Genomic DNA, 14,324 nt, shown 5'->3' with positions numbered 1-14,324 from the left:
ATCAATTGTCAACTCCACAGATTAGCTTAAAGGCTTCTGCTTTTAACTTTCAAAATATTTACTTAGCTTTTTGGGGGGATAAAATTTTTAGAAAAGAAAAGGCTTTTAAGTCTGAAGGCAAGTCACCAAATACAATGTAGCTATTGCAAAATGGATTTTATTATTTTTTTAATTGAAATATAGGGCTCCCCACAAGGGTAGCTACCATCTGTCACCATACAACACTATTACAATACCATAGACTATATTCCATGCTGGACCTTTCCTCTCCATGACTGATTCCTTCCATAAAAAGATTTTATATGCAAATTCTTTAATTTTCATATTTGTTATGAACAGAACAATAAATCTCATATGTTCATCTTTTTCCAAAGAAAAATAGATTAGCCAAAGCTAAGAGCACTGAATGCCATAGCTCCTCATTTCATTCATTTTCCATCATATCATTGCCACATGGAATCCTGAGTGATAGAAGAGACCTGCCCCCAACCCAACCCTACTGGTAGGCACCATCTCCCCTTCCCCTGCCAAAATAAGGAAAGGGTTTGATATAGTGGAATGCTGCTAAATGGTTAACAACCATCTCTGGGCTGTGGGGAGGGAGAGGGCACCTGATTTGTACCACTGGGGTTTCTGTGGTGTATAGACATTCCCATGATGTCTGATTTCAAACTACTTATTTCAAGCTACACACGTGGTATCACTGAATGTGGAATTGGAAAGAGGCCTTTCCAGCCAGTAGAAGCTGGCTCCCCCACACACTGTTAGAGGTATAAACTCTGGGCCTCAGATTTGTGAGGAGAGGGATAAAGTCAGGGAGGGGAGAGTGTGTATTAAATCAGCAGGTGTACGAGATACAAGTGTCTTTGTATCTAAAGTCTCTGGTTCTCCCACGGAGAACCTCCATTTGGAGGGAAGAGGTCGAAGTGGGCACTGGTAGAATCTACCATTCATTGCACGTGCACCTAGAGCTGTTCCTCTCCCAAATCATGGCAAAGCAAACTTCTTAGGAGGAAAAGAGCCCAGGACTCCCAAACGTCCTGTGGTTTTCTATGAGGGTTAAGAGCCCGGAGAAGTCGTGTTCACAAAGAGTTTGATCAAGACTTACTGTGTAAATCAGGATCTGATCACTTTTAATATACAAAAAAAATCTGAAAAACAGGAAAATCAGAGGAGCAGGGCACAAGCAAATCTTGGATCACTTTGCAATTAAGTAGCTTAAATAGGAATGAAGAGTTTAAAACAATACCATTACTCTCCCGATATTTCTTCTATCATTTGGGTTTCACATAAACCAAAATAAAACAGGTGAAAGGATGTATTAGATAGGTTTAAAAAAAAAAAAAAGCCAGGCTGCTTTTAAAAACACACGTCATCTGAGAGTTCAGGCAACTATTTTGTTTTGTTTTATACAATACTGAAAAATCGTGCTCGATCTGAGATACTACAGAGCAAATAGAAGCAAAATATTTTCCTTAGTTTCTTTCTTTTTTATCTAATTAGTTAGTTAATTAATTACTGCTGGTTATTGGGCCAGGAGGGCCCGGAGCAGATGGAGGAGGCAGGCAGCTGCGGTGCTGCTATGGCAACCTCAGACCAAGCTCCAGCTTCTTAAAGCCACTGCCCTTGGAAATGACGTTCCGGCAGGTTCTGCACTGCCTCCAAAAGTCCGGCCGTGCCTAACCTCCCCATAAAAACGGTACAGGCAATGATCTCACCCACGCGGTGCACCTGGCGATGGAATTAATCATACCTGCAATGAAGCCTTCGAAGAAATGGTCCCCTGCTTCCTGGGATAGAAATCAGTTACTGTGGAACCCGGCCTCACACTTAGCCCTGCGTCCTCTAGCTCGCTGAGGGCCCTTCCCTTCAATGTCCTTCCCTCAAGGACCTGCATATTACTTTATTTGACCGAAAAAAAGCAATTCGTCCATTTGACTTGCGCTACCCTTTCCAGTTCAATTTCTGGTTTTGCTTCCACAACAGATGATCTGGTGTCTTTTCCACTCCTTCACTAGGGGGGTATAGCTCAGGGGTAGAGCATTTGACTGCACTCCTTCACTAGAACAAACCTTGAAACGGAGCCCATTCTTCGTGACAAGTGTCCGGGGACCACACTTTCAACACAGGCAGGTGCTTTCATCTTCTGTCACACTCTGTTCCTGTCAGCCTGTTTTATTTTTCTTCTTCCTGCCCAGTGCCACCTGGCACCAGACACGGAGCGTCTGCACTAGAATGAAGTCCCCAAGCAAGGTGGGTCACAGACGCATCTCCAGCTCAATACATCTCAAGCAGGACACTTGCTATCTCCCCAGAGCTCAGTCCTCCCCCCTGGCCCTCTGCAACTCAGTAAATGGCACCACCATTTACTCAGACGCTCGGGTCAAAACTCTCGAAGCTATTCCTGACTCTTCTCCTTTTGTCATTTACCTCATCCATTCGAGGGGCAGGTCCTCTTGGTTGTGGCCTCAGACTATGTTCTGAATCTGCCTGCTTCCCATTGTGACCACAGACATTCTGGTCCAAGCCACAGTGGCCTTTTGCCTTCGCCCAAGGCACCATGATCTCTTGCCCAGAGATCTAACTCATAACTAGTGTGTTACGACTTTTCTGAGAACAGGAATGTGTTATACGTCTTTGCATCCCTAGAACAGACCCTGCCATGTTGCAGGTGCTTAAATGCTTGTTGCAATGAATAGAATAATCTCATACTGAGAAAATGAAACCATGTTCACCTGGATGAGGGCAACAGGGAAGTTTCTAATGCTTAGATTGTATTTATCTCGAGCAGCTAAGGAAGACTGACAAGGACGGGGTGCCACATCATTTTAACCTTTGTGTCTAAGTAAGCCAGCGGAGTCTATACTACTAGTACATTTTCTGGTCTCTGATCCAGTATTGTACTTTTTAGCAAAAGGGAACAGAGAGTATCAGTGTATACACAAACTTGTCCCGGACACATATAACCATTCCAATATATGTGTCCATCCCTACGTCCAACCGCAATTTGCCCTTCCTTTCAGAGAAATAATCCTGCTTTTGAAAATGCCAAATCTTCTAATCCCCTTGATAAGCTAAAAAAGACAGTGCTGTCTCAAATGATAAATAGATGAAAACTAACAATTAACTTCAATTTGCCTGGAATTCGACAGACTGGTTGTCTAGACAGTCCTAATTTATTTGATTATTGTTCAGCATTCATCTTCACTTTAGATAAATGGATTTCATCCGAGTTGGGGAATGCAATTACCCCTTAATTCATGATCCACCCCATTCTTTTACTGAAACTTTAAAAATATACCAAGAGGTGGGGGGTGTGTGCACCTGGGTGGCTCACTCAGTGAAGCATCTGCCTTCGGCTCAGGTCATGATCTTGAGGTCCTGGGATCGAGCCCTGTATCAGGCTCCCTGCTCAGTGGGGAATCTGCTTCTCCCTCTCCATCTGCCCCCTCACCCCACTCATGTTCTCTCTCTCCGTTAAATAAATTAATTAAAAAAAATACACCAAGGGCCCTCCACACTGCTGTCCCTAGATTCTGCACACTAAGATGCACTGTGGTTTAAAGCGATAGTTTAAAAAATATTTTATGGGAACACTAGTCCTCAAGATGCTCAGGGGAGAAGTATCAATGTTCATGGATGTTGCAACATATGTCATTTCTCCTTCTGGGAAATGTGTGGCACATGCTGGCATAATCAAGGGCCCTAATAAGTCCTGCAGTGAAGAGACCCTTCAACCCAGTATTGCTTCACCTTCTGCCTTTTTATTTATTAAATTGATTTTCCTTTTTTTTAAGATTTTTATTTATTTATTTGAGAGACAGAGATCACAAATAGGCAGAGAGAGAGAGGAGGAAGCAGGCTCCCCGCTCAGCAGAGCGCCCGATGGGGGCTTGATCCCAGGACCCTGAGACCATGACCTGAGCCGAAGGCAGAAGCTTTAACCCACTGAGCCACCCAGGTGCCCCAACCTTCTGCCTTTTTAAAAACACTACTCCTCAAAACACACTTTGGGAAAGCTGTTTTCATCTTTTTTTTTTTTTTTTAAAGATTTTATTTATTTATTTGACAGAGAGAGATCACAAGTAGGCAGAGAGGCAGGCAGAGAGAGAGGAGGAAGCAGGCTCCCTGTGGAGCAGAGAGCCCGATGCGGGGCTCGATCCCAGGACCCTGAGATCATGACCTGAGCCGAAGGCAGCGGCTTAATCCACTGAGCCACCCAGGCGCCCCTCATCTTTTTTTTTTTAAGATTTTATTTATTTATTTGACAGAGAGAGATCACAAGTAGATAGAGAGGCAGGCAGAGAGAGAGAGAGGGAAGCAGGCCCCTGCTGAGCAGAGAGCCCGATGCGGGACTCGATCCCAGGACCCCGAGATCATGACCTGAGCTGAACGCAGCGGCTTAACCCACTGAGCCACCCAGGCGCCCCAAGCTGTTTTCATCTCTTATAAGAATGTCCAAATATTGATAGTTATAAACTCCCCTGGACAGGGACCCAGGTGAACGATGCCTAGAGCACAAGCTAAGAGTTCTGAAGCAAAACTTGAGGGCAGCTACGGCTTATGCTCTGCTGGCTCTCCTAGTTCTTCCTCTTAATTCTTTTTTTTTTTTTTTTGGGTGCAAAATCGTGGTTTATTAAGGCATGTGAACAGGACCCCTGAGAAAAAAGAGCCGCACTAAGGGCCTGTGGAGTGGCTGGTTATCTCTTCCTCTTAATTCTTAAAAGTGACATTTTTCTTCAACCTTCACATTCATCACCACCTAGGAATGTGTAGTATGTGTATCACATATTAAGCTTTTAAAGTTAACTTTCTATTATTCAGCAACGTGATCTCTGGCCAATAGAATTCTTATATAACTGCACATTGGGACTCTTGGACTCCATACTCCGAGGACAATAAAAAGTATAGTCAAACATCACCTCTTACTAAAGGTTTAGAAGCAATGTTTCCAAAGCAGGAAAACAGAAATTTTGCTCCCAGTGTGCAGTGAGCACGCAATCAACAGATATTTATCAAATATCTCAATGGATGAATGAGTGAATGAGCAAACACGGACAGGCGTGCAAGAAAAATTCTGGAATTTAAGCCACGGCTCAAAGAAAACCCATTTAACCTGGAAACGGTCACCTTAAACGTCATCTTGATGTGTCAACTATACCTCAATTAAAAAAAATATTTCTAATTTTAAAAACAAAATAAATGACTTACCGGTAAGAAAAAAGAAGACAAGAAAAAAGAAAAAGAAAAAGTTGTTTTTGTTGCATTTCAGAATTCACCCAAAAGCCACAACCCTTCTGTCAAGTCTTACTTCCTCTAAGAAATCCTATCCTTGTCTTGTCATTTCCTGCTTCCCTTATCTGTCCTACCACTGACCTCCTGAACCAACCTCAGACGCCAACAGCATTTCAGATTTCTAGTTGGAATGGCACAGAAAGTTCCTGGGCATCACCTGGTCAGGGGAGAGACAAGTGGACTCTCAGATAAACTAGAGAATTTCACTCTTCTACTTGGGTCTGAATTTTGTCAAATGCTTCCAATGACCAAGGAGCATAGGCTATCACGAATGCATGTTAAAGGGATGTCTGGGTGGCTCAGTGGGTTAAAGCTTCTGCCTTTGGCTCAGGTCATGATCCCAGAGTCCTAGGATGGAGCCCCGCATCGGGCTCTCTGCTCAGCGGGGAGTCTTCTTCCTCCTCTCTCTCTCTGCCTGTCTCTCCGCCTACTTGTGATCTCTGTCAAATAAATAAATAAAATCTTTAAAAAAAACAAATGCATGTTAAATAACAGACATATATTTAATATCAGTGGCTTAATTTCAATACCTAAAATCTGTAAACACCAATCTTGGAAAACTATTTAAAAAAAAAAAAATCACATCAACCACCACAGCCTTCCATTTTCTTCACCTGTGTTGTCTCCCCAAATTCATTTTTTCCAAAACATGTCAGGTTCACTGCTTGACTTATCATGGACTTAATATAGGAGACACACATGCCTTATATTTCAGCCTAGATGTCTTGACTGTTTTTAATCATTGTCTATTTACACAGTCATTACTTGTAACTGTCTAATTACTTAGTCAATTCTTTGAATTCTCATTTTTCCACCACTTCTGCGAACTCTCAGTCTCAGCCCCAAATAGTTACACTACAGGGACAGTGATGCTGAATACATTTCCATAACAACTGATGTTGGCCTGGGGCAGGAGGAAAAAGTCTATGAGTAAAAACTCATATTTTTTGGTGTAAAGTTTCTTTTTTTTTAAGATTTTATTTATTTATTTGACAGACAGAGATCACAAGTAGGCAGTGGCAGGCAGAGAGAGGTGGGGGGGGGGCAAGCTCCTCACTGAGCAGTGAGCCTGATACGGGGCTCGATCCCAGGACCCTGAGACCATGACCGGAGCCGAAGGCAGAGGCTCAACCTACCAAGCCACCAGGTGCCCCATGGTGGAAAGTTTCAATAGCTTTCATCAGATATTCAAAGGGAGACAGGATCCAGAAGGTTAAGAACCACTGATGGAAACTAGTCAAACAACTGCTCCACATTATCCTAAACACACCAGTTATGGACCTTTCAAAAAGGAAATAAATTCTTCATATGAAAGTCATTTGACCTTAATAGGGTGTCCCACCTTTTTAAGTAAAAATGTTTGTGCAGCAGTAACAGGCCATGTAACATATTCTAAAACATAAATTACTATGCAACAATAGTTATCACTGTGTTTTAGAGCATCAAGCGTCAAAGTAAAGCAAAAATAAAGTTTACTGCAATCCTAGGAATGGTCCTATGGGGCAAGCCCAGCGAGGCAGGGTAAAGCAGCAGCACTGCCCTGATGGTCAACGTTTTAGGGGTCCAAAGTCAAGAATTTTGTGGCATTTGGTAATTCACTTGATCCCTCAGAGCCTCTGTGTTGGTCCCTGTAAGGGCTTACAGGCTGAATTCTGTGACCTTTGAACATGGTTAATATGTAATAAACTCAACTCTCAAAGCTTATCATCTGATGTTTATGTTCTTATTGACACTTTTACTGAATCAATTGATTAATTATTGCTATAAAGTGGGGTTTTGTTTACTTTGGCTTAGCAACAACTACAAAAGAGCTTTGAAACTAAGGCTCAGAGAAGTCATGGAGAAGGTGTGAATGAGCATGTGTAAGAGAGCCCCAGACTGGGATTTAATTAAGTTAGTGTAGGATGTCAGTGTGAGAGATCATGCAAACTGTTATCAGAATACAACACGGAGGGAAAAATGTGTAGAGGAGGATATTCAAAAGAGGAAGCTGAAGAGACAGACAGTAGGACGACTACTAATTACTAAAAGAGATGCTGGAAGATACATCACATATAACACAGTCCAACTTAATCCAACCTCTAATTGTATAGATGACAAAACTGCCCTGGGGGCACCTGGCTGGCTTAGTTGGTAGAGTGTGCAACTCTTGATCTTGGGACTGTGAGTTCCAGCTCCACACTGGGTATAGAGATGACTTAAAAAATTGTTTTTAAATGTGGAAAAAAAAAAGATTTTAAGCTGCCCCATGCTAAATGGCAACATAATAAGGAACAGATCATCCAGAAGAAAATACAAATTTCCTGGCAAAACTACAAAATATTTTTCACTATAAAGGCAAAGAACGGTCCTAACCATCAACTTGTCTCAAAGCTTACAATAGTAAAAAAATGTAACTAAACTTCTTTTGGCTCATTTTGTGCAGTTCTGATCACTCAAACCTAACATGAGAAGGAGCTGTCATTATGAAATCTACCCATCTCATACATGCAAGCACAGTCTTCAAACAAGTGCTGCCTGGATGTCTGTGCTCTTGCAAACCCTTGTATGTGATATAAAATGACAACAGGGGCTGCCTGGGTGGCTCAGTCGGTTAAGCGTCTGTCTTTGGCTCAGGTCAGGGTCCCAGGGTCGGGATGAGCCCCGCATCCAGCTCCTTGCTCAGCAGGAAGTCTGCTTCTCCCTCTGCCCTTCCCCCTGCTTGTGTAAATAAATAAAAATCTTAAAAAAAAAAATTTTTTTTTTTTTAAACTACAACAGGGGGCGCCTGAGTGGCTCAGTGGGTTAAAGCCTCTGCCTTCGGCTCAGGTTGTGATCTTGGGGTCCTGGGATGGAGCCCCGAGTCGGGCTCTCTGCTCGGCGGGGAGCCTGCTTCCCCCTCTCTCTCTGCCTGCCTCTCTGACTGCTTGTGATCTCCGTCTGTCAAATAAATAAATAAAATCTTTTTTAAAAAAACTACAACAGGGGCGCCTGGGTGGCTCAGTGGATTAAGCCGCTGCCTTCGGCTCGGGTCATGATCTCGGAGTCCTGGGATCGAGCCCCGCGTCGGGCTCTCTGCTCCGCAGGGAGCCTGCTTCCTCCTCTCTCTCTGCCTGCCTCTCTGCCTACTTGTGATCTCTCTCTGTCAAATAAATAAATAAAATCTTTAAAAAAAAAAAAAAAACTACAACAGAACCTCAGTCTTTCTGGGTACACCCAAATCCAAAAACTGGCAAGATCGGTTATATAGAGATTAATATGTGTATGTCACACCTGCACAAAGATTGTATGACCCACAGTCGCCAATAACAAGCTCCCACCTTTCAACTTCTCAATCATGGGTCTCTGTGATGTAATTACGCTACAGTTATACGATACTTATATAATTACACTGTACTCAGATCTATTGTTAAATGCATTTTTCACATTAGCTGAGGATTATGTGTCGGGTCAAGCCAATTAGTACTGGCTACATGTGAAAATAGCCCATTAAATGTTAGCTAAACCCCACATCTCATTCAACCATGAAGATTTCAAAAAAATCAGAACCCAAATATTCTAGTGTTCTTTGTTCAACTTCAAAAAAGTTCCTAAAGTGAAAGGCTGCTAGTTTAAGAAAAAGCACAAAGTAGAGGCAAAGACATGTCCTAAAAGGCAGAACATTAGTGCCCCATCTGCACTGAACCTCAGAGTATCTGAATAACTCTGATGCCCCAAAAAAGCAGCATTTGTAAATGTTTTTCGTAATCACTACCAAACCACAACTGTCTGTTGCCAAGTTCTGAGTTAAAGTGCCAAAAATGCTCTCAGCAAAAAGGATTCTTCAGGGCGATGTATTTCAGCAAAAAGGGAAATTGCGGTATGTTGTGGACTCAGTTGTCAGAATTCAGAGGATTAGTCAACCTTCTTGCAAAACGGCTTTTCTGTCTCAGAGGATGAAAAGGATTCAATCCCCGCTGATTTTATACAGTCCCGACTTCTGGGTGGCTAGTGTGCTCAATTCTTTAAGCAGAATTTGGCTCATGGACAAAAATATGGGGGAGGTCCTCTACTTAAACACTAGTTGGAAATAATCTCTTTCCATGTGACACTTCAAAATTTCCAAAACCATGGAAAAACTCTTCCACTACCCAGGACTGCCCGGCATTAGGACCGAAGTGCTTTCACTTAGAAACTTATCTTTCAAGGTCCCAGCACTTGTTCATACTCATGACAATAATGTTTCTTCCACTGTTCTAATGTCGATTATTCTCTTACTTGATTCCTTCTTGCACGAGGATGGGGCACCTTATGGGCAGGGAAACTACTTACTCATCATCAGACCTTTTCCCCCAAGATCTAGCCACTGCCTGGCATAGGGTAGAGGCTCCCAAAGGGCTTCAATGAGTCCAGGCAGCGGAGCCATCTCTGCTCATAATAAGTCACTCTGAGGAACAGAGCTTTCCCCTTCCCTAGATATGTTCAAAGCTACAGCCAAATCATCACCAAGTACATGCTGTGGAGAGGATTGAAATCTTAGGTGACTGGACCGGACTGCCTGGCAAAAACCTCTTGGGCCCAAAGACTCTGAAGTATACATTGACCCCTGGAGGTGGGCTTTTTCCCCCTTTTCTTTTCTTCTCTTTTTTTTCTCCCCCTATAGACAGCCAATTCAGAAATTCTCGGTTCGGGGCAGACTTTAAAATCGTATGCCACTGGGTTTCTGTCATTTGTTGTATCTGTGTCAGCTCCTGAGGAAGAACTAGCATCAACGGTCAATGACTGAATTGCTATAGTTAAAATCACATCAAGAAACAGACACAGAAAATAAGTGTGCGTTGTTAGATACAGATGACAAACACTAACAGGGAAAAATCAAGGGCAACCAGAGTGATTAAGGAAAGGGTCATTAGGGGCACCTGGGTGGCTCAGATAGTTAGGCGTCTGCCTTTGGCTCAGGTTATGGTCTCGGGGTCCTGGGATTGAGCCCTGTGTTGGGCTCCCTGCTCAGTGGGGAGTCTGCTTCTCCCTCTGCTTTCCTTCTCCGCCCACCCCCCACCCCAGCTTGTGGTGTGTACGCTTATTCTCTCTCTCAAATGAATAAATAAAAATCTCTTTTTATTTTATTTTTTTAAAGATTTTATTTACTTATTTATTTGACAGACAGAGATCATAAGTAGGCAGAGAGAGAGGAAGGGAAGCAGGCTCCCTGCTGAGCAGAGAGCCCAATGCGGGGCTCGATCCCAGGACCCTGGAATCATGACCCAAGCCGAAGGCAGAGGCTTTAACCCACTGAGCCACCCAGGCGCCCCTAAAATCTTTTTTTTTTTTTTAAAAAGGGTCATTAATCAGGTGTTGAAGAATGAATAAGTTGTAAACGGTCAGAGAGAAGCACTCCCATGTTAAGAAAGACAAAAACAAGGAAGAGGTGAAGGGACAAAATAAACATGGTGTAGTACTGATGACAAGACAGCAGCGTGCCTCCATGTTGGGGACAGTGGGGGATGTTAGTTGTCTAACTAAGTGGGGTTGACAACTGAGTGTATGGAGGGAAGCTTGAGGGGCTGGTAATAGACCACTAAAGGAAAGTCTTGAGCAGAAGAGCAAGGTGATGAAAGAAGTGTTTAAAAATTCAAGTCTGGTTATGGAATGAGTAAGTCACGGGGATGAAAGATACAGCATGTATGAAAAGGAATATAATCAATAGTACTGTACTACAGTGTAATGGTACACATGGTAACTACACTTCTGGTGAGCCTAGAATAACACACAGACTTATCCAATCACTATGTTGTATATCTGAAACGAACACAACATTATGTGTCAACTATGCCCAAATTGAAAAAAAAAAATCAACTCTGGGAGAACACTGCAGGATGGACATGAAGGGAGAGCCCAAAGTAAAGGGCAGCCACTGGAAAGATGATCATAACCTGATGAGCCAAAGGGGTCCAGAGTCTATCCTGGGGATGAGGAGTCACTGGGAATGGAGAAGAGGAAAAGCCCAAAGAAGGAATTAGAAGGATCTGTTGGCTGGGTGTAAAGAACTGTAGTGCCAAGAACAGAGCCAAGGCAGTGAGGAAGAAAAGTTGGGTTGGAGGTCGAGGAGGCTTTTGGACATGGTGAATATGAAGCAAGAACAGGACATTAAAGGGTGAAATACCCAGGAGCAGGTAAGTTATAAACAGGATCTCGGAGAAAGAAACGGATCCAAACTAGAGACTTAAGAGCTTTCTATAGATAAGGGAAATCTCAAGTCCTAAAATGAGTAAGAAAGGAGAAAAGTGCATAAGAACACAACAGTGATCAACAGCTGAACCTCAAGCCATTTCAACACTGGAAGTTCACAAAAATATGGGTGCAATGAAAGGAATAGTAAAGGGGCGATCAGTGTGGAATAAAAAATTCAGGATCCAAGTGTCACAGAATGAAAGGAGTTTCAAGAAGGACTTGATGATAGATGATGGATGACAGGTAAGGGCCAGAGCATATTAAAGATACCATTATATTACTTACAAATGAGCAGGGGGTCTCCCTTCTCCACTACTGACACAGTATATACAATTATGTAACTGATTAGTGGACAGAAAAAGGGGGCTTGTGGCTATAAGACGTGCTCTGTTTTATTTTTTTTTTACAGATTTATTTTGGAGAGAGCATGCATGCGCATGCATGATTGGAAGAGGGGAAGACAGAGAGAAACTTCAAGCAGACTCCCCACTGAGCATGGAGTCCTACACAGATCCTGATCTCAGGACCCATGAGATCATGACCTGTGCCACCAAGAGTCGGATGCTTAACCCACTGGGCTACCCAGGCGTACCTGTTTTAAGGTTTGTTTGTTTTTTAAAGATTTTATTTATTTATTTGACAGAGAGATCACAAGTAGGCAGAGAGGCAGGCAGAGAGAGGGGAGGAAGCAGGCTCCCTGCTGAGCAGAGAGCCCCATTCGGGGCTTGATCCCAGGACCCTGGGATCATGACCTGAGCTGAAGGCAGAGGCTTTAACCCACTGAGCCACCCAGGCGCCCCAAGGTTTTTGGGTTTTTTTTAATGATGAGAGAGCTATATTAAGATGCTTCCACTCCCGGGGTGCCTGGGTGGCTCAGTCAGTTAAGCATCTGCCTTCAGCTCAGGTCACCATCCCAGGGTCTTGGGATCGAGCACTGCAACCCCTGCTTCTCCTTCTTTTCCGCTCCCCCCAACTCGTGCTCTTTGTCAAATAAACAAATAAGTAAATAAATAATCTTTAAAACTGATATTGAAGAAAAGATGTTGCCATTCTTCCAATTTTAGTATATGTGCTGCCGAAGCGAGCACGATGTTGCCATTCTTTATACAGCCAAGATAGTTATCAAAAATGAAAGATAATTCTGTTACTATGGATTGATTTTGAGGAATGTCATTTGGAATTTGTACTCTTCTGGGAGCTACGTTGTTATATAAAAGTAATGATACTGCAGATGCTGAGAATTAGCCATATATTATAAGTGTGTGGGTAGCATATTAAAGTGTGCAAGTTGTGATAGAAGTTTTAAGAAATAAAAAAAAAAAAAGAAATATCCCAAAGCATTTAAAACTGATACAGGGATTAAGTCGCTCACAGGACTCTGCTAAGCACAGGCAAAGATGATGTGTTTCTGAGATGGGGTTCTCAAGAACCCCTTGAGGAATAATGCCTCTCACCTGCTTATGAAATACCCAGTCTGTGTACAGGGTTCAGTCTGAGCCAGACTTGCATTTACTTTTAATTTTAGCTGTGAACCATCTTGGGAAAGCACCACAGTCAGAATGCAATGTTTCTGGTCCGTTTTGGTGTTAAAGCCACTCCAACTGAGTGACGAGAGATGATATTAGAGGAAGCTCCCTGGTTTTCCACTGTCACTAAGGGACCGGAAGCTGGCTGCTAGAATAGGTGTGTGAACTACTGTGCAATAAAGTCCCTCTGCTTTTGCCCCACATGAAACAAATTAATAATGAATAATGATCAGAGACAGATCCAGGTTTTGAGGGGCCTGAAGCTTACATGATTTGGGTGCCCTCTTTAAGAAAAAAGAATTCAAGGTTACCAATACAAGACACGGTCTGAAGCTATTTATTCAGAATGAGGAGCAGTAGGCACCTGCAACTGAAAGGCCATAAAGCAGGACGGTCACCGGCTCCACAATAAACCCACCTTGGCTCATGACCAATTATTAGGAATAAGATGTGGAAAGGGAGACACAACAGGTAATTGGGCAGAGGGAAAAGACAAGACAGAAACGCTCCCTAAGGAATACGGGAGCACAGAACAAGACAAGGACAAAGATAAAATTCCAGAAAGATATGGATAATGGAGATGGGGGAAGAGAAAGAACTAATCATTTCATAGACCACACAATCAGAACATTTATTTGCCAGTGATCAACAATCACATTGCTTCTAGGAGGCATGCATGGGAGGGCTAGGTTTTTGGGAAACACCAGTTCTCTTCACTGAACGCACTTGGCAAGTGTTTGTTGAATGAATGAATGGAAACAAGAGAAATTTACTTCTTTTTCTTACTCTCCACCATGCTCTGCTTTCCTCTGATGTTCCAACATACATGCATGTTTTTGCGGGCACTGGCTAGAGTGTCAAAGCAACAGCTCAGGCCAACCTCTCCTCTGTTGATCCTCAAGAGACCAAGTCAAGCTATCTCCACTCAAAATTGATTTTTAAGCATGCTCAGAGTCTCCCCCTCCTCAGATTATGCATACAAATGGCTACTGTGGGGCCATTCTACTTAACTCCCTTCCACCTTCTTTCTCCCTCTTTCTAAATCAGATCCTACAGGTATATTTCGGAAATTCGTGGGAATCTGGGCAGATTCATGCGGGACTCTAGCTAGGGCTGAACTGAAACACAATGCCTGAATTTCAAATTTTAGCAATTATGACAGCCTAAGTGACAACTGAATATATCAGTCATGATGAGGTTTCCAGGAAGATACAGGCAAGCCTCATGCATTTGGTCAGCTGCAAACCTAGGACAGGACCAGGGGAACCCAGGCTCACCAGCTCCACACAGGACAGGATTCGGTCACTGGGAGCT

At 43.0% G+C, this 14,324-nt stretch overlaps 1 protein-coding gene across 1 annotated transcript in view; it reads right to left on the bottom strand.

Moving 5' to 3' along the window:
• The window catches only part of MAOA (monoamine oxidase A), a 69,607-nt gene that overhangs the window by 53,820 nt on the left and 1,463 nt on the right, over window positions 1–14,324 (bottom strand). The gene's annotated exons all lie outside the window — the stretch shown is intronic.

This window comes from Meles meles, chromosome X, assembly GCF_922984935.1.
Source record: "Meles meles chromosome X, mMelMel3.1 paternal haplotype, whole genome shotgun sequence".
In the NCBI taxonomy this organism is placed as follows: domain Eukaryota; kingdom Metazoa; phylum Chordata; class Mammalia; order Carnivora; family Mustelidae; genus Meles; species Meles meles.
The sequence above is the reverse complement of the archived record's forward strand: the minus strand, read 5'-3'. Positions and strand labels throughout refer to the sequence as shown.